A 20,812-nucleotide genomic window follows, 5' to 3' on the forward strand; every position below is an offset into this window, starting at 1 on the left:
TCTTCCATTCTGTTGGCTATCTTTTGGTTTTGTTGACTGTTTCCTTTGCTGTGCAAAAGCTTTTGATCTTGATGAAGTCCCAATAGTTCATTTTTGCCCTTGCTTCACTTGCCTTTGACAATGTTTCTAGGAAGAAGTTGCTGTGCCTGAGGTCGAAGAGGTTGCTGCTTGTGTTCTTCTCAAGGATTTGATGGATTCCTGTCTCGCATTGAGGTCTTTCATCCATTTTGAGTCTATTTTTATGTGTGGTGCAAGGAAATGGTCAAATTTCATTTTTCTGCATGTGTCTGTCCAATCTTCCCAACACCATTTGTTGAAGAGACTTTTTTCCATTGGACCTTCTTTCCTGCTTTGTTGAAGATTAGTTGACCATAGAGTTGAAGGTCTATTTCTGGGCTCTCTGTTCTGTTCCATTGACCTATGTGTCTGTTTTTGTGCCAGTACCATACAGTCTTGATGATTACAGCTTTGTAATATTACTTGAAATCTGGAATTGTGATGTTGCCAACTTTGGTTTTCTTTTTCAACATTCTTCTGGCTATTCAAGGTCTTTTCTGTTTCCATATAAATTTGGGGGCTATTTTTTCCATTTCTTTGAAAAAATTGATGGTATTTTGATAGGGATTGCATTAAATGTGTAGATTGCGTTAGGTAGCATTGACATTTTCACATTATTTGTTCTTCCAATCCATAAGTGTGGAAGGAGTTTCCATTTCTTTGTGTCTTCCTCAATTTCTTTCATGAGTACTTTATAGTTCCCTGAGTACAGGTTCTTTGCCTCTTTAGTTAGGTTTATTCTCTTATGGTTTTTGGGTGCAATTGAAAATGGAATTGACTCCTTAATTTCTCTTTCTTCTGTCTTGTTGTTGGTGTATAGAAATGCAACTGATTTCTGTGCATTGATTTTATACCCTGATGCTTTACTGAATTCCTATATAAGTTCTAGCACTTTTGGAGTAGAGCCTTTTGGATTTTCCACACAAAGTATCGTATCATCTGCAAAGAGTGAGAGTTTCACTTCTTCTTTGTCAATCCAGATGCCTTTTATTTCTTTTTGTTGTCTGATTGCTGAGACCAGGACTTCTAGTACTATGTTGAGTAGCAGTGGGTGATAGTGAACAGCCCTGCCCTGTTCCTGACCTTGGGGAAAAGCTCTCAGTTTTTCCCCATTGAGAATGATATTTGCTGTGGGTTTTTCATAGATGGCTTTGATGATATTGAGGTATGTATCCTCTATGTCTACACTATGAAGAGTTTTGATCAAGAAAGGATGCTGTACTTTGTCAAATGCTTTTTCAGCATCTATTGAGAGTATCATATGGTTTTTGTTCTTTCTTTTATTAAAGTTTTGTATCACATTGATTGGTTGTGGATGTTGAATCAACCTTGCAGCCCAGGTATAAATCCCACTTTGTCGTGGTGAATAATCCTTTAAATGAATTGGCTAGTATTTTGGTGAGAATTTTTGCAACAATGTTCATCAAGGATATTGGTCTCTAATTCTCCTTTTTGATGGGGTCTTTGTCTGGTTTTGGGATCAAGGTAATGCTGGCCTCACAAAATGATTTTGGAATTTTTCCTTCCATTTCTATTTTCTGGAATAGTTTCAGGAGAATAGGCATTAATTCTTCTTTAAATGTTTGGTAGAATTCCCCTGGGAAGCCATCGGGCCCTGGGCTCTTGTTTGTTGGGAGATTTTTGATTAATGCTTCAGTCTCCTTACTGATTATGGGTCTGTTCAGGTTTTCTACTTCTTCCTGGTTCAGTTTTAGTAGTTTATACTTCTCTAGGAATGCATCCATTTCTTCCAGATTGTCTAATTTGCTCGTGTTTAGTTGCTCATAATATGTTCTTATAATTGTATTTCTTTGGTATTGTTTGTTATCTCTCCTCTTTCATTCATGATTTATTAAATTGGATCCTTTCTCTTTTCTTTTTGTAAGTCTGGCCATGAGTTTATCAATGTTATTAATTCTTCCAAAGAACCAGCTCCTAGTTTCATTGATTTGTTCTACTATTCTTTTGGTTTCTATTTCATTGATTTCTGCTCCAATCTTTATGATTCCTCTCCTCCTGTTGGGTTTAGGCTTTCTTTGCTGTTCTTTCTCCACCTCCTTACGGTGTAGAGTTAGTTTGTGTACTTGAGGCCTTCTTATTTCTTGAGAAAGGCTTGATCTGAAAATATGCAGGGAATGATCTCAGGCTTTTGGTACTCGTTGAGACCTGATTTGTGACCCAGGATATGATCTAGTCTGGAGAATGTTCCATGCGCACTGGAAAAGAATGTGCATTCTGTTACTTTGGGATGGAATGTTCTAAATATATCTGCAATGTCCATCTGGTCCAGGGTGTCATTTAAAGCCTTAATTTCCTTGTTGATCTTTTGCTTAGATGATCTGTCCATTTCATTGGTGGGGGAGGATGTTAAACTCCCCTACTATTATTGCCATATTGTTGATGTGTTTCTTTGATTTGTTATTAATTAGTTTATATAATTGGCTGCTCCCATGTTAGGGGCATAGATATTTAAAATTGTTAGATCTTCTTGTTGGACAGACCCTTTGAGTATGAAATAGTGTCCTTCCTCATCTCTTATTATATAGTCTCTGGCCTAAAATCTAATTTATCTGACATAAAGATTGCCACCCCAGCTTTCTTTTGATGTCCCTTAGCATGTAAATTGTTTTCCACCCTCTCACTTTAAATATGGAGGTGTCTTTGGGTCTAAAATGAGTTTCTTGTAGACAGCATATCGGTGGGTTTGTTTTTTTTATCCATTCTGATACCCTGTGTTTTTTGATTGGGGCATTTAACCCATTTACGTTCAGGGTAACTAATGAAATATATGAATGTCATGCCATTGTATTGCCTGTAAGGTGACTGTTACTGTATGTTGTCTCTTTTCTTTCTGGTTTGTTACTTTTAGGCTCTCTTTTTGCTTAGAGGACTCCTTTTAGTATTTGCTATAGGGCTAGTTTGTTGTTTGCAAATTCTTTTAGTTTTTATTTGTCTTGAAAGCTTTTTGTCTCTCTATTTTCAATGACAACCTAGCTGGATATAGTATTCCTGGCTGCATATTTTTCTCCTTTAGTGCTCTGAATATATCATGCAAGTCCTTTCTGACCTGCCAGGTCTCAGTGGATAGGTCTGCTGCCAATCTAATATTTCTACCATTGAATGTTACAGACCTCTTGTCCTGAGCTACTTTCAGGATTTTCTATTTGTCTCTGAGACTTGTAAGTTTTACTATTAGATGATGGGGTGTGGGCTTATTTTTATTGATTTTGAGGGGGGTTCTCTGTGCCTACTGGATTTTGACGCTTGTTCCCATTGCCAAATTAGGGAAAGTCTATGCTATAATTTGCTCCAATATACCTTCTGCCCCCTCTCTCTTTCTACTTCTGAGATCCCAATTATTCTAATATTGTTTAATCTTTTGGTATTACTTACCTCTCAAATTCTCCCCTTGTGGTCCAGTAGTTGTTTGTCTCTCTTCTGCTCAGCTTCTTTATTCTCCATCATTTGGTCTTCCATATCACTAATTCTCTATTCTGCCTCATTTATCCTAGTAGTAAGAGCCTCCATTCTTTATTATACCTCATTAATAGCTTTTTTTATTTCAACTTGGTTAGATTTTATTTTTTATTTATTTATTTTTTAAAAGACTTTTTAAAATTTATTTGACAGACAGAGATCACAAGTAGGCAGAGAGGCAAGCAAAGAGCCCGATGTGTGGCTTGATCCCAGGACCCTGGGATCATGACCCAAGCCAAAGGCAGAGGCTTTAACTCACTGAGCCACCCAGGAGCCCCTCAACTTCGTTAGATTTTAGTTATTTTATTTCTCCAGAAAGGGATTCTCTAGAATGTCTAGTATCTTCTGTGCTTTTTTCTCTAGTAGATTCTCTAGTATCTTCTGTGCTTTTTTCAAGCCCAGTTAGCACCTTGATAGTTGTCCTTCTGAACTCTAGTTCTGACATATTACTAATGTCTGTATTGATTAGGTCCCTAGCCATCAGTACTGCCTCTTTTTTTTTTTTAATGTGAGTTTTTCCACCTTGTATTTTATCCATATAATAATGGATGAATGAGAGAACAAAATACTAAAAGGGTAACAATGACCCCAGAAAAATACAGAGTAACCAAGTCAGAAGAGATATAAAACCGGGGGCAGAAGGAAGGAAATATGTATATATATATATATATATATATATATATATATATATATATATATATAGACTAGAACAGAGCCACACACTTGATATTTGGTGTATTTTGGTCTGTTAAAAAAAACTGTTTCCCACGGATTTTAAAGAAAGAAAATCTTTCTTTCTTTTGTGTGTGAGTATACACACACACACACACACACACACACACACACATAAGGTTAAACATGATGAAGGGATAGAATATGACTGTAAACATGAAAAATTTAAAAAGATTCTAAAAAAGGAATTGATAAGATAAAAAGTTGTTTAAAAAGGGAGGGGGAAGAATGTTATCAGACTGGAGACTAGAACAAAATGCTAGATTTAGGGTATATTTTGATCTATTAGAAGAAACTGTATCCCAAAATTTTAAAGAAGGAAATACCTATATGTTAAAAAAAGAAAATAAGATTAAATATAATGAAGGGATAGAATATGACTATAACAATGAAAATTTATAACAATGAAAATTTTAAAAGATTTTTTTAAAGATATTGATAAGATAAAATATTTAAAAATTGTTAGAAAGGGAAAAAGGAAAAATTTTAAAATTAGAATAAGAAAAAAAATCTGGGGGCGCCTGGGTGGCTCAGTGGGTTAAGCCTCTGCCTTCAGCTCAGGTCATGATCCCAGGGAGGTCATGATCCCAGGATCCATAAAGCAGGGAGCCTGCTTCCTCCTCTCTCTCTGCCTCCTTCTCTGCCTGCTTGTGATCTCTCTCCCTCTGTCAAATAAATAAATAAAATCTTTAAAAAAAAATCTGAAAACTTTAACTTTGAAAAACTAAAGAATCATGAGGAAAAGTCATGAATTCTATGTGCTGTATTCCTGTAGCTCTGAAGTGTGCAGTTCTCATTGATTGGTAAACTTGGTCTTGGCTGAATGTTCTTGTTGATCTTCTGCGGGTTGGTGAGGGGGGGCTGTTAAAGTGATTCTTAAATGTCTTTACCAGAGGCAGAATTGCACCTCCCTTGCCAGGGGCCAGGTTAAGCAATCTGCTCATTTTTGCTTTCAGTGGCTTTTTTCCCTGAACGCTTTCGTAGAGCTTTGGAGAACAGGAATAAAAATGTTGACCTCCCAATCCCTGGCTCTGTAAAGCCGAGAGCTCAGGGCCACAGTACTCAGTGTACCCTCAGAGAAAAGCAGTCAACCTCTCCTGTCTCCCTGGTCTCCAGCCACACTCTGAGCTCACACAGCCCATGAGCAAGCATTTCTATGTCTGGTCATGGCCCTGTTTGTAGTCTCCAACCCCAGCGAATTCCTGCAACATGCTCCCACACCACCTCTCACAGAGGAGGAAGAAGGTAGTCTACCCAGATCTGCCACTCGAAGAACGGTGGCCTGAATATGCCTTGGATAACAGTTTAAGGTAACCTCAAGCTGAGAGCCCACTGCTTGGCTCCATCTCTGCAGCCAGCTTCCCCACTCTGTACCTGTTAGCTCCGCCACATCAGACACCCCTGGTCTTTTTGTGACCTGATGGGTTCTGAGACCACACTGTCTCCATGAGGGCTCCACCCCCAGCTTAGCCTCTGGGGCAACGTCCCTCAGTGGAGCAGACTTCTAAAAGTTCTGATTTTGTGCTTCGATGCTCTGCCACTTGCCAGGAGCTGCCCCCCCGCCCGAAGTCTCTCTTCCTGTATATCACCTCAGATTCACTTCTCCTACCTTCCAGAAAGTGGTCACTTTTCTGTTCCTAAAATTGCTGCTCTTTTTTGCTTTGATCTCCAGTTGAGTTTGTAGATGTTCAGAATGGTTGAATAACTATAGCTGAACTCCTGGGACCCTATGATATTAGGTTTCCTACTCCTCCACCATCTTGCTCCAGACAGAAAAGATTCTTAAAACTAGTTTGAGAACATTGATCAATCAAGGCCACTTCCTGGTTGGTTCAGTGGCTACACATCTGCTCTGGCTTCCCCAGCTGCTGCTCCTTCATGCCAGCCTAGCTAGTTCTCTTCTTTCCAGTGCTGGCCTGCGGGAAGGGCATTTCATCTAGCACATAGCTAGACACCCCCATGCCGAGCACACTCTCTTTGCACTCCAAGTAAATATATGTATTGGCCTATAACTAACGTCGTATTAAGGCATCCAAAGTATTCCTTTTTTCCCCATCTGTAGAAATGGCGATGATAATAGCAGTATTCCTCACAGCATTGTTATAAGGATTTAATGATAAAACTTTGCAATTTGCCTGGCAGTCAAAAAACACAAGGTGTATTACTATTGTTTTATTATTATTATTATTATCTATATGATAGAATAAGATCAGAGTCTGAGACATACATGTGAGGGTACACTTACAATTTTATACTATGATAAGAACAGAAGAGCTAACATTTCAACTATTTTTAAGAAGGAATGCAGTTTTTCCAGATGGAGAGGAAGAGAAGAGCATTCATGAATTCCCCATGTGTTTTATCTAAACTTGACTTGTTTTCAAAAAGTCAGTGGGCCCACAGTTGTTCCACTGAGAAAGTACTTTTGAATTGACCATGTCCACACAAACTAATCAATCAACAAGTAATTGAAAACCAAATCTGTGAAATATGCAGATAAAGTGTAAGACAGCCTCCCAGCTGGTTTTCCTATATCCACATTCTTTCTTCCTTAGCATAAGGAACCTTATATTCATAAGGTTGACACACTAATCTTCTTTCATGCAGTTTTCATCATGCCAAAACTGCTGGAGAACATGGAGTAATTTTCAAATAACTGCTGTATAAAGCCCATATGACTGTGTCTAGACTCAAGAATCACCCATAGTCTTGCAATTCAGAATACAGCACCAGCACCAACATCACCTGGGAACTTGTTAGAAATAGATAATCTCATACTTCAATCCAGACCTACTAAATTAGAGTCTGCAGTTTACCAAAATCCCCACGAATGCAAACTAAAGGTTGAGAAACAGTACTACACAACCTCCATTAATCTAAACCAAACAAAATCACTATCCCATTACACAACCCATGGTCCCATCAAAAAGAATGAAGTCCTTTCATTAATATCTCTGCATCCAAACAATCCCTTTGCTCGTAATCTTAACACCACTAGAAATGTTTTATTTCCTTTCCCCCTTTATCTAAATCCTATCTGTTTCTTAAGGCCCATGGAAAAAATCCTATACCTTCCATGAAACCAACACCATTTCAAGCCACACTAACCTTGCTGAACATTCCTGCATTTAGGTCAGTACCATTTCATTCTTCTTATTTATTATCATTCATTATTCATTGAATAATCATTTTCTAAATGTTTAGTATTGTTTACTGTGCACTGTTGCATTGGTCAGAATGCAAACAAAAACACAGACTTTCCCTGCTTTCCTTAAGCTCACAAATGGAGAAGAAACAGTTCAGTAGAGATGCCTTCTGCTCCACAGACATATAGGGCAAATGGGTAGATGTGGAGGTGCAGGGCCATACGGGATAAAGCAACATGATTTGTGCTTTTTTGTTGTAAAAACTACCTAAATGAAGGGAGTAGTGCTGTTGAAATATATTAAAACTTTCTGTGGCATCAAATAGATTAAACATTTTAACTGATAGAGACAAGACAGGGATACTATGCTTGGTTTCATCTTAATTTTATGATCTTACAGATGATTAAGGGTTTTTTAATAGGATGGCAATATGTCTTTCTTTGTTCATTCAACAAATAGAATTTTAAAATAGCCCTTATTTGTCCTTTTCTGACTCTTTAGGCTTCAGACATGGTGTGCACTAAATAAATACTTGTTGATGGAAGACAGTCTTTGATCTTAAGTCAGGGACTAGGTTTACACACATGGAACAACCATTGCACAAATGCAGCCCTTTCCTCCTACTGCTTTTCATGACATAAGGAAATGTTCATGAATTTGCAATGACACTTTGGTTTACTAGTAGTGTCTTTTGGATCAAAAAGTTCCTCCAGGGTGCCATGGAAGTTTCTGTTTCTCTGTAGCTAATGTTTTTGTTCACCAGAGACTGTTTTGGAGTATAGCCAACCAAATGGAACTGGCTAGTAAAAGCTTTTGTGGGTGAGCAGTTTGGAAACAAGTTTCAAGACCATTTGCCAGCTAAACCTCAGCAGGTAGAATTTTAAACAACATAAGTTAATATAAAGGCTTCAGCTGAAAAAGCCTGGAGGAGCAACGAGAGAGAAAGTGAAGTAGGTAACATCCCATATTCTTTGAGGGTAAAAATCAAAGTTAGCTTTTCTTATAGTAGCAAAACTACCCATTGGCTCTTTGGATAGAAACGGATGTTTCTGGAAGACAGTCACCCTTCAAAAGGTTGCATGGTCCAAACAACAGCACCAGAGTACATTAAGGTTAGATATTATGCAAGAGCTTTTGTGAGCCTCTTGTTTTCTTCAGTGTGATTTGAGAGCAGGATCACACAAGGAAATTTCAAAACCAAACTGAGTAAAAAGACTATAAATAACATAAACTAGAACGTTATAGGATCTGGTATTAAACAAAAAGTACCCATCACTTTGGTTAAAGAACCAGCAATTTCCTTTTATTTATCATTTTCAAATTAGTTACAACCTTCCCTTATCTTCTTCAGCAATCTTGGGGAAGGTGAGTATTCCCACATCCCGTGCAATTTTCTTTTCAATGTTTAATTTCTCTGGGTGCAGGGGAAAAAAAAAAAAAAAAGCTCTGGACCCTTAATTGAGCAATTATTATTTCTTAAGTGAATATAGAGTTTGAGGATAGTGCCAACATCTCCCTTTCATCCAGAGAACAAGTCTGACACAGTCAGCGGCATACGTTGTCTGGCAACACCCCAGCTTTAGGTAGAAGAACCAAGTGAAGACTGAAAGGGAAACTCATTCTTCATCCCTAGTCACTCCCTGGCATCTACTGAGGTTCTTGAAAGAATGCCAATTAGGACCGATTTACATGTCTCCTTGGAGGTTTTAGATAACTCTTCACTAAGAACTGTTTGTTTTTCTCATTTAGACCATTTCTCCAGAGTAGGATTTGCAAACTTGCTGCTGAATATGCTGTTTGCAGATCATTGCTTGGTTTCCATACTGACATAAAGCACTGGTACTTGAAAAATTCATTAAGAAGTGACTCATATGAACTCCCAGATCTCAATCTGTGGAGTGATTTTACCACATTTTCTACAGTGTTGTTCCAGAATCCAAACAGCAGAAAATAAAGAGTCCGTATGCAAACAGTTTATAAAATATGCCTAGATGAGGAACTTACTGCTTCATAGCTTGAGCCATTGTTTGAGCAATTCTAATTGTTTTAAAATTTTCTTTATATAGAGCTGGAATCCACTTCTCTGCCATTTTTCTTGGTTTTCTAGATACTCACTGTCTCCTTTATATAAAAAGCCCTTTGAATATTTAAAGATAGTTTCCATGCTTCTCTTCCTCTGCAGGTTTCTCTTTAATTAAACTACTCTTCCTTCGGCTACTCCTAAGGTTATATGGCATCCAAACTTCATCATTAATGAGCAGATTTTGAACATAGTCTGTTAATAATCAGCTCAATTAAAATAAAAAATATGTACAACTTACTTAAATATAAATTTAAGGTTAAATAATCTTGTTTATGTTTGGTTAAGTTTTGACTGAATACTATATTTAATGGTCTATAATACCTAAGATATAATCAGAAATTGCTATTAAAATGTCAGACTAGTAGACCCAGCTGCAGAAAGCATCTTTTTGTTTGCTTCTGTTAATGAAAATTTTACTGGACACTACTAAGAGGTGATTGAAAAATCATGCTGAAATATTACTATTATCTACTGGTGTAAAATTTCTCACCAGAAAACTATGAGAACTTTAGGATTAAATGTTTGCTATCTAAATACAAGTTTTAGCAGCCCCTAAAATTGTTAGGAACACCTTAGAACACTTTGCTTTTTAATTACAGTTTCCCCCCAAAATTATTATACAGTATCAAATTAAAATATAGTTACTATTTGAGAAATTTCAAGCATTTATGAAAATATAATGAGCTAACCTTTTAAATCAGACTTGAAGACAGTTTGAATATTCCTTATATGCCCACAAAAGTTTCTCTAGTCTTTTGCAAAACGCTAACATGATTATATTTGTCCAACAATGTAGATGGTTAATATTCACCCAAGTGACATCAACAATTTAATGCATCATGCTTTTTCTTCTCATTAAAATTGCTATTACTGAAGCTCGACTAAATTTTCTTCATGCTTGGCCTTCTGTATAAGTCTGAAACCCTACAGTTTTCCTCCTATACCATCACGTTTTGCTTTGTCTTCAGTTATTTTTCCTTCCTTCTCTTACCTGCTTTCAAGAAATAGAATGAGGCTCTTTAATGTGCCAATTCCAAGTATATTCAGATAAAATGCAAATAAATCAATAGGATTCTTCAGGAAAGTTTACATTTGAATGTGAGAGGCTGTTTCCCTTACTCATTGGCTCTCCCACTGAGGTTAGATGACCCATTGCAGCGACTTGCTGGAGTGAGTTTCAAATTGGTTAAAAAAACTCCTAATAAAGGAATGGTGGCAGAAAGAGAGAAAAAAAAAAATCTGTGAAATAGGAAAGTCCAAATGTATATTCTTATCAAGTCTTATACTTGTCCAACAGTTACAAGCCTCTCTGAAAATATTTATATGTGTGGGTGGGGGCAAGTTGCCCATTAAATTGTAGGAAGTGTTATCAGATTCATCAGGACTTGGTTGTAAATTTGACTACACAGTTTTGGCTCATAGAGAAATAAGGAGGAAATATCTGATTAAAGTGTGCATTGCTGCTGAGGCAACTGAATGTTGCCATAGCAATTGAGATGAAATGTGCAAGAAGTGAGATAATTAAATCTAACCCCTTTAGTAGTTTTGACAGTCAATGCATTGCCAATAGGAAAAGTTATCTACAGTATTAAGATAAAACACATTCCTCATGGAAAGTCTCCTTACTAGTATTTTGTTGTTCCCTTTCTAACTACATTGCTTTAGGTGTCTAATTTGAATGTTCTCTTTTAATAATCAAATACAGTTTTGACCTTGGTCTACAGCTGCCTAGAATTTCTGCTAGTTTATTGTATCATGGGAGCAGACATCTATAAAAAATATCCAATTTTTTCCCCTCAAGTCCTTTAAAAAAGTATACTAAAGCCAAAGCTGTCATATTTGAGCTTAGAATTCAATAATATCTAGAACGTGCTGCCCTCTTCAGGAGCTGGTGCTTAAAAATACTTTACTTTTTTTTTTTAGCAGTTTAGAAATTATAAATATGAATTATAATATCAAATATTGTATTGATAATTATTTGGGAATAAGCACGACATTAGTAAAATATTTCTAAGTTAAAGAAGTTTTTCCATTAAAATATTTCAAGAAAAATCAATAAATATAAATTTTGAAATAAATTATTAATATTTACAATTAAGTACAAAAATAGTTTTCTTAAAAGAAACTACACTCATTGGCAGAATTCCTGAATCACTACAGAATTTCAGAGTTCCATATTTTCTACCCAAATATTTCTTTAAGAATACAAATGACTAAAAAAGATATCTTTGATGTCAAAATCTAAGTAGGACAAACTTCAAATCTTAATTTTATTCTCTAGGAAAAAGCAAATTTTGTGAACACCAAAATTTGTCATTTAAGGGCACCTGGCTGGCTCAGTCATTAGAGCATGCAACTCCTGATCTCAGAGTCATACGTTCAAGCCTTAGGTTAGGCATAGAGTTTACTTAAAAATATGTATTTGCCATTTGAAATTTTAGCTAGTTTTCATTTGTAGAAACATTATCTTTTTTGGAAATAATAATTCAGATTACTTAACACATGATAAATTTTTATTCAAATTTACTTCTTCAAAAATAATCCTGAAGGGTCTGAAATATCATTATTCAAAAATTCAAGTAAAAACCCTTTTCTGAGTATGTTATCTATTAAAATTTCCTTAGCCATCATCTAGTTTTGATAGAGAAGTTAAGGGAGATGAACTCATTGTGTTTTTCTCTAAGTTAAGTTTATGATATTTAAAAAATAATTAAGTAAAGGAATGGAAAATGACTAATATGTAATAACATTATCAGGATATGAGAAAAGCATTTTTTCTCACATCTGGACATGTTTCTTTATATTAGAATTATTGACATTAAGAAAGGTTTTTATTTTTAACTAATTATTAAATGTGAAAGTGTTGATTAAAAATCTTTAAAGAACACAATAAATTCAAGAGTAAATAGCTTTTTAAAATATGATTTTGCTCTAATTTTATGTGATGCGATTTAAAACCTTATTTTTAATCAACAGAAAACAATGTAAATATATAAATAATGCTTTATTATCATTTATTTAGTATGAAAAAGTAGAAGTTTGGACTCTAATTTTGTTTCTCAGTTCCTACGTTAGATTTCCAGTTCAAGATTCCAAACAGGAAACTAATTTAGATTTTTTTATAAATAGTCATTAATGTTGATTTCAAGAAAGTAGAATGACCCTCAGTTTCCCCTTCAAGAGTTTTAGCCATAGCTGTCCCATCTGTATCATTGAAAGATTCAACTGAGCGAAAGGGGAGAAGAATAAACAGTTAATTGGCAATATTTTCTTAATCCTATAATATTTGTTTGGGGAAAATAAAATGTTTTATTTCTGACCTTGAAATTACTTATCACAACAACTGCTTAGTCTTAAAGTAGCTCTGTCCACAGGCATGCAATACGTGTTCAATAATTCTTAGAACACTGATTCATGCTTTCTGCAATAGATTTACTTCATTTTTGTTTTGCTGCTGATGCATTACATTTGGTGGTTAGAACCCCTGTGGATGGAGGTATAATAAATAACAATATTTTCTTTGCTTTCCAGGGTATTTATGGCATAATGATAAATTTCATCTTTCCCAGAACGGTAAGTAAAGAACTCTTTCTATATAGGATAGTACTCAACACAAACAAGAAAAAGTGAATTGCTATAATAAAAGTGGAGTGGCATTTGCTAAATATATTAAATGATCTGATAATTATAAGATAGCTTATACTCTTGAAATAAATGGATGCTGCATTCAAATTCTATAAGCATTCCAAATTTCTCACCATATATGCTACAGGCTCTTTGAAGGGAATATAAGGTTTCTGTTTTCTTGGTTGTATGGAATTTGAACACAGTGGAGTCAACATTTTGTTTTCTGGGGGTAATTTATTTTAAAATATACACAGATACAGAAATAAATGTGGTTTATATTCTATGAACATAGAGAAAAAGCATATCTGTGATACATATTGAGAGTGGGTGAGTAAGAGTCCTTTGGAATTTTTACTGTTACATAAAAACTGATTGTAATTTATGTTTGACCAGGGCTTTGCAGCATCTGTGAATTTAAAAGTGTTTGTTTTTTAAGAGTATATATCATAACTTCTCCTAGGCAAGCTAGCTACTGTATGATTTTGTTTAAACACATAGTTTTCTTCCCTTTACATTTTTATGATGCAAAAAGGTAATATTTAGTTTTAGTCTTAATCATAACCTCTTTACAATTCAAATAACAATAAAAATTAATTTTATTGAATGGGAAAGGTCAATGTAAAGTGACATTTCTCAGGAAGTTATTACTGTCTCCTATGAAGTTTTTTTTCCCCCCAGTGATCTTGGATAGTCCCTATAAAAAGTAGGAATTTCCCACAGTAGGAAAAAAATCTCTTTGAAATAAACCAATCATCAAAAGTGCTATTAAGTGAAAAATCAAGGCACAGAATACATATATTATATGTTGTGTACACATGTGCATGTGTATCCAATGGAGAGAAAATTGAGAGCATCCTGGTGGTAAGCTTAGAAAAGTTTCACAAAAGGTGCACAAAACAGTGAGAATATGGGTAGTTTAATAGTCTTCACTCCATCTTCATTCCGCATAATAAATATGTATTATGGGTGCCTGGGTGGTTCAGTTGGTTAAGCATCTGCTTTCGGCTCACGTCATGATCTCAGGGTCCTGGGATCAAGCCCTGTGTTGGGCTCCTAGCACAGTGGAGAACCTGTTTCTCCCTCTTTCTTTGCCCCCCTCCACACCCCCTACTTGTGCTCTTGCTCGCTCACTCGCTCTCACTCTATCTCAAATAAATAAATAAAATCTTTAAAAAATATATGTATTATTTTTGTAATCAGAATGAAAGTATTATTTCAATAGTTAACTTAAAATAGTATATTTATTACTAATGAAATACGGATATATATAATAGAGGAAATACCACGTGTGCCAATTGCATAATCAAAATGATCTTATACAATTTTAAAAAAGGAAAAAACAAAAACAAAAAGACCCTTTCACCTAGTCACAGAAGGAGCCAAAATAGAAATTGAAGATTACTTGGATTAAAAAAAAAAAAAAAAAAAAGGTGCCTGGATGGCTCAGTGGGTTAAAGCCTCTGCCTTCAGCTCAGGTCCTGGGATCGAGACCTGCATCGGGCTCTCTGCTCAGCAGGGAACCTGTTTTCTCCTCCCTCTCTGCCTGCCTCTCTGCTACTCGTGATCTCTGTCTGTCAAATAAATAAATAAAATCTTGGGACACCTGGGAGGCTCAGTGGGTTAAGACTCTGCCTTCAGCTCAGGTCATGATCTCAGGTCCCGGGATCGAGTCCGTCATGGGGCTCTCCGCTCTGAAGAGAGCCTGCTTCCTCCTCGCTCTCTCTCTGCTTGCCTCTCTGCCTACTTGTAATCTCTCTCTGTCAAATAAATAAATAAAATCTTTTTTAAAAAAAGACAATGAAGTATTTTAAATGAGGTTAAAGCTATCAATTTTATTAATTTTACTACAATACAAAAGTACTCCTAGAATTCAGGAAATGCATGTGTAAAAAATAAACATTTTAAAACTGTAATTTAAAAAATCTTTAGATTCACATTGGTGTTTAGTATAAAAGAATGTGATATTTTATGAACTTTTTCAGAAGAAAAGGTCTAAGGGCACCTGGCCGATTCAGTCAGTAGAGTATCTGATTCTGGATCTCACTGTTGTAAATGTGAGCCCCATGTTGGGTATAGAGATTACTTGAAAATAAAATCTTTTACAGATAAATAAAAATAATTTTTTTTTAAATGGAGAAAAGGTCTAGCTACATAAAAGCTAAAACATGAAGGTGAAACTTTTAAAATAACTCAAATTTTAAGTCAGTAAATCAAACTACTCAGTAATAATAAAAAACTGATCTAAAATCTGTGTAATTTACTCATCTACAACCAAGAGTCATCTTTGCAAGTTTAATGTGCAAAATTATTTTAAGGTCCAAGATGAAAAGAAAATATAATAGACAACTAGGCAATTATAAGGAACTTTTAGCAGAGTTCTTTTTTTAACCTAAATGATGTTAATAAATAATTTCTTAATCATAAACTCAATAGTAGAACAAATAGAATATTTCTGAGATTAAAAATTTCTTCTCAAGAGTGACTTATTATAGGGTGAAAACTTAGCATATAAGTATAAATTGCTGTTGTATCTCGAATATCCAGCAACTTTGTCTGGACATAGGCCAATAATTTCAGAAGAAATTTAGGGAAGAAAAAAAAGAGTGCTCTAGCAGGTATTTTAATCCTGTTTACTTTAATGCTTCCCGAATTCTCACTTCATCCCACTTGCTCTCAGTTTACATAAAATTAAAACAGAACTTGTTCTCTGCTTGTCTAGCTCACAAACGGGAAAGGATACTATAAAAGCCATGAGGGGCAAGAGAAATGAACTGAAAAGTTAGAGCCCTTCATAACTATTCATCAGCTTTAAGAATTGAGAGACCAAAGACTAGCTGTATGATTTTGAGAAGATATATCCTGTACTTTGGGTTTAAAATTCGTGATGTCTTAAATCAGAAAGTTATACTGAAACATTTTTTTTATGAAATCTGAATTCCTTTCTAGCCCTAGAATTTTACAATAGAATGATGTATCTTTAAACTTACTATACAGAGCATAAGATAATATTGTGATATTTGGAGTCATTAGAATGAAAAGGTTTTAATGATTAAAAGGGTTATTTTCATTCATTTGTGAAATTCACTTTTTTTAAAAATTTTATTTATTTGACAGAGAGAGAGATCACAAGTTGTCAGAGAGGCAGGTGCCCCTTTTATCCAAATTTGTTAAGCATCTGCCTTAGGCTCAGTCATGATTCCAGAATCCTGGGATCAAGCCCTGCTTCAGGCTCCTTGCTAGGGCAGGAAGCCTGCTTCTCCCTCTTCCTCTGCCTAATGCTCTGTCTGCTTGTGCTCGCTCTCTGTCGAATAAATAGATAAATAAAATCTTAAAAACAAAATCAAGCCCTCCAAAAAACACAAATTATATTGTGTAAATAAGAGACTATATATTGTGCATTTTCATAATATTCTTCTCACAGAACTACTTTTTAAATGTGCCTAAAAGGGGCACCTGGGTGGCTCAGTGGGTTGAGGCCTCTGCCTTCAGCTCAGGTCATGATCTCAGGGTCCTGGGATCGAGCCCCACATCGAGCTCTCTGCTGGGTGTGGGGGAGCCTGCTTTCCCCTCTCTCTCTGCCTGCCTTTCCGTCTATTTGTGATCTCTAGCAAATAAATAAAATCTTAAAAAAAAAAAGTGCCTAAAAATTTAACCTGAAATTTCTCACTGTGCTTTAAATAACACTGTAAATAATGTGAAGGAAAAATCTAGCATCAGTCTTTTCTAAAGAATGGGAAATCAAATTCATACCTATCTGTATATGGAAATATATATTTCTCTTTTTTAAAAGATTTTGTTTTTTTTTATTTGACACAGAGAGAGAGACAGTGAGAGAGGGAACACTAGCAGGGGGGACTGGGAGAGGAAGAAGCAGTCTTCCCACCCAGCAGGAAGTCCGATGGGGGCTTGATCCCAGGACCCTGGAATCATGACCTGAGCCAAAGGCAAATGCTTAAAGACTGAGCCTCCCAGGCACCCCTGGAAATGTATATTTTGAATAGGTTTATTCTGTCAAGATGCTAATTTGATGTATTGGGCAATCAAAATTTTAATTCATAATTCTCTTTTTACATCTACTCATCTTTAGTACAACTGACATATCATGACATTTTAGGGGAAAAAAAATAAACTTTTCTCCATAACCTAGATCGGTTCAACATAACAACTTATTGGATAACTAGGGCACCTGGGTGGCTCAGTGGGTTAAAGCCTCTGCCTTCGGCTCAGATCATGATCCCAGGGTCCTGGAAGCAAGCCCCACATCGGGCTCTCTACTCAGTGGGGAGCCTGCTTCACCCTCTCACTCTCTGCCTGCCTCTCTGCTACTTGTGATCTCTGTCTGTCAAATAAATAAATAAAATCTTAAAAAAAATTATTGGATAACTAAAACAGCTCCTCATTCCAATTATCTCCTTCTGATTTGTAACTATACAAATTTAAGCAAGCCACTCATTTTCTGAATTATTACACAAACTGAATTGAAATGTAAATATATATTTTGTTTGACATGTATCTATTCAAACTAACTTTAAAATAAAATAAATCTTCAGCATTAACAAGTTTTTCTAGTAGATTAGAGATAAATGCCAACTATTTAAATAAAGCAAATTTCTCAGTGTAATTAATCTGCACTTCAACAAAATAGATCTTTCCTCTCATTCCCAATTCTGACTTAATGAACAAAGATTGAATGCATATTTCTGTGAATAGTCACAGCATCTAGTCTTCAATGAATAATAAAATATATTTTATTTCTGAGAACATTAATAAAAATTTGTTAGTTATTTCATTAATGACAAAAATTTCATATTGGAGTTAACTATAGCCAAGTCACTTTGCCATTTATCTCTTAAAATTCCACAACAGTTTCTGATACATCAACTGTCAATTTTTAGGTCAGATGTAGCAATAGTAAAGAAATGTTAATTGGCCAACAGGTTGATTAGTTTTAAGATATTGAAAAAGTAAAGATTAAAAACAGTTCTTTCCTTTTCCTTCAATTAAAATTGCATGCAATTATTCTTGTAGATTATAGATCTCTTTTGGGATTTCTGGTTTCATATAACTTTTTGGTTCATTTCACAGGAATAATATTCATCTTAATTAGCAAAAAACAGTTGATGAGTTTTTATAAGAGGGAATTCACTCCATGCACTGACTACTGCCACTAGATTATTCTGTTTAATAATAATAATAATAATAAAGCTCTGCTTTTAGAGCAGTTAAATATGTTATCTGTTGATAACCATTTTCTTTGAAGACAGGATGTCTTTTTTGATAGGTGATTAATCCATTTTGTTTTAACCTCAGAACATTCCTAAGCAATATCCTAAATTGGCTTAAGAATGATTTATTACCGTATCAGTTAAAACATACAAATAAAAATTATTAAATAAAGAGACATTTCTCGTGTGTTATTGCATTACTTTTCAAAATTTATAAGATAAAAATACTCGCTTCCTTTTAAAAAAATTTAAATATTTAGTAGCCAAAAAATTTTTTCCATTACATATATAAGAAATATATCATGAATACCTGTGTCCCCTGTGACCTTTCAAGCTCTCTTTGTGCCTTTCTACAATTCCTTAACTTTCTTCTTCAATTAGAACTAAAAGTTATCCTAAATTTTCTGTATCCCTTATTTTTCTTGTAATTTAATTTCATGTGTTTGCACCCTTAAACATATTATTGTTTGGTTGACATATTTACAACGATACGTAAGTGAAAATATATGTATCTGTCTGTGACTTTTCCATTCAACATTAAGTTCTCCAGTTTCAAACATTTGCAGCACGTAACTATAGTTCATTAGTTCACACTGTTGTATAGTATTCCCTTGTGTGACATAATTTATTTGGCTTCAACACTGATAGATATTTGGGTTGCTTCCAGTTTTTTGGTTTTGCTTTTTACTCTTTAATAGTGCTGCTATGAACATTTTTGAACACGTATAAAGGGATATATACAAAGATTTCCCTAGGGCAAGATATTCTTAACCTGGAGTTATTTTGCCCTCACGCAATACCTGGCACTATCTGGAAATTTTTGGTTGTCATAACTTGACAATCAGGATTCTACTGGTTTCTTGCAGATAAAGGCCAGGAATGCAGGAATGCTTTATACACCCTGTAAGACACAAGAGAGTCCCACACAAAGAATCTTCTGGACTAAAATGCCAATAGTGTGAAGTTGTGAAACTCTACTCTAGAATATACACTTGAAAAAGAAATTGCTGAGCCACTGAGTATGAAGATTTTAAATTTATTAGAGAATTCTTAACTTGTTAAATGTATCAATTTTACATTCCTGCCAATAGTGTAAAGATAAATGTCCCAATAGTGATGTCCATCAACAGATGAATGGATAAAGAAGATGTGGTATATATACACAATGGAATACTATGCAGCCATCAATCAATTTTTAAAAATTGAATTGTAGGTAGGGGCACCTAGCTGGCTCAGTTGGTGGCACATGTGACTCTTGATTTTGGGGTTGTAAGTTCAAGCCCCACCTTGGGTAGAAATTACACTAAAAATAAAATCTTTTAATATTAAAAAAAAAATTAATTGTAGGGGTGCCTGGGTGGCTCAGCTGTTAGGTATCTGCCTTCGGCTCAGGTCATGACCCCAGGGCCCTGAGATCAAGACTTGCATCAGGCTCCCTGCTCAGCAAGAAGCCTGCATCTCCCTCTCCTTCTGCCCCTCCTTGTGTTCCCTCTCTTGCTGTGTTTGTCTTTGTCAAATAAATAAATTAAATATTTTTTTAAAAATTGAATTATAGGCAATATCTTTACTAATTCATTGTTCTTTATTTGTGTAATAAATATCTTTTTCTAGTTGTGGATTGCCTCCCCCCACCTACTTTTTTTAAAGAGCATATTTGAAAAAAAAAAAAAAAAGAGTATATTTCACCAAATACTGATTCAAAAAGAGCAGCAACAAACCAGCAGTGGTTGGGTGATCCCTATCTTTTCCCTTTATTAAGTTCCCCTTTATAGACAGAACTCTGAATCTTAAAGTAGTTAAATTTAACAAAGTTTTCTTTTTTGCTGGTATCTTACATTTCCTACATAAGAAATTTTTACCTTGATCGTTTAAGTATTTTAACATTTTACTTTTTATATTTAAGCCTTTCATCCTTCTGAAACTTTTGTGTATAGTATGAAGTAGAAATATTTTTTTAAATAGAAATTATAGTCTTTACACCATGTACTGAAGAGTTTATATTTTCCATAACGATCTTCAAAGCCAGCTTTTTCTTATATTTTATGATCTAGTTTTTAGCTTTCTGTTTTATTCATTTGTCTATCTCTTCACCAATATTATACTGCTAACTTAAAAATCTGGTAAGTTCCTCTCTTTGTTCTTCCTCAAGAGTATCTTGGCTCCTAAGTCCCTTTTCTTTTCTGTGCAACTCTTAGATTATACATATATTATACATATATATAATATATATAATATAATGTTTCAAAAAGGTTTTATTTTTACCGTAAGTTTGTTAGATATATCTCTAAATGTTATTTTATAATTTATTTTAATTACTTACTTTTAATGATTTTTTTAAAAGATTTTATTTATTTTGAGCGAGAGAGCAGGAGTGGTAGGGAGAGGCAGAAGGAGAAGCAGACTCCCCACTGGGCAGGGAGCCCCAAGTGGGGGTCAATCCCAGGAGCCCAGGACCCTAGGACCCC

The 20,812-nt window shown here is 34.9% G+C and overlaps 2 protein-coding genes across 4 annotated transcripts in view; one reads left to right on the plus strand and one right to left on the minus strand.

Annotated features, from left to right (window-relative positions):
- Positions 1 to 20,812, plus strand: part of ADGRL2 (adhesion G protein-coupled receptor L2) — a 606,730-nt gene that overhangs the window by 368,877 nt on the left and 217,041 nt on the right. For 2 of the 3 annotated variants that reach the window (XM_082687753.1, XM_082687770.1), the window contains exon 5: positions 13,027 to 13,068. The gene's annotated coding sequence lies outside the window, so the exon portion shown is untranslated. Of the gene's footprint in view, positions 1 to 1,070; positions 1,223 to 13,026; positions 13,069 to 20,812 lie in introns of those variants that run through there. The other variant, XM_082687749.1, reaches the window with a different exon arrangement.
- LOC309843229 (uncharacterized protein) overlaps positions 1 to 20,812 on the minus strand; it is a gene marked incomplete at its 5' end in the record, with an annotated part of 70,997 nt that overhangs the window by 20,378 nt on the left and 29,807 nt on the right. The gene's annotated exons all lie outside the window — the stretch shown is intronic.

The sequence above is a fragment of the Mustela nivalis genome (assembly GCF_964662115.1).
Source record: "Mustela nivalis genome assembly, chromosome: 10".
NCBI classification, from domain to species: domain Eukaryota; kingdom Metazoa; phylum Chordata; class Mammalia; order Carnivora; family Mustelidae; genus Mustela; species Mustela nivalis.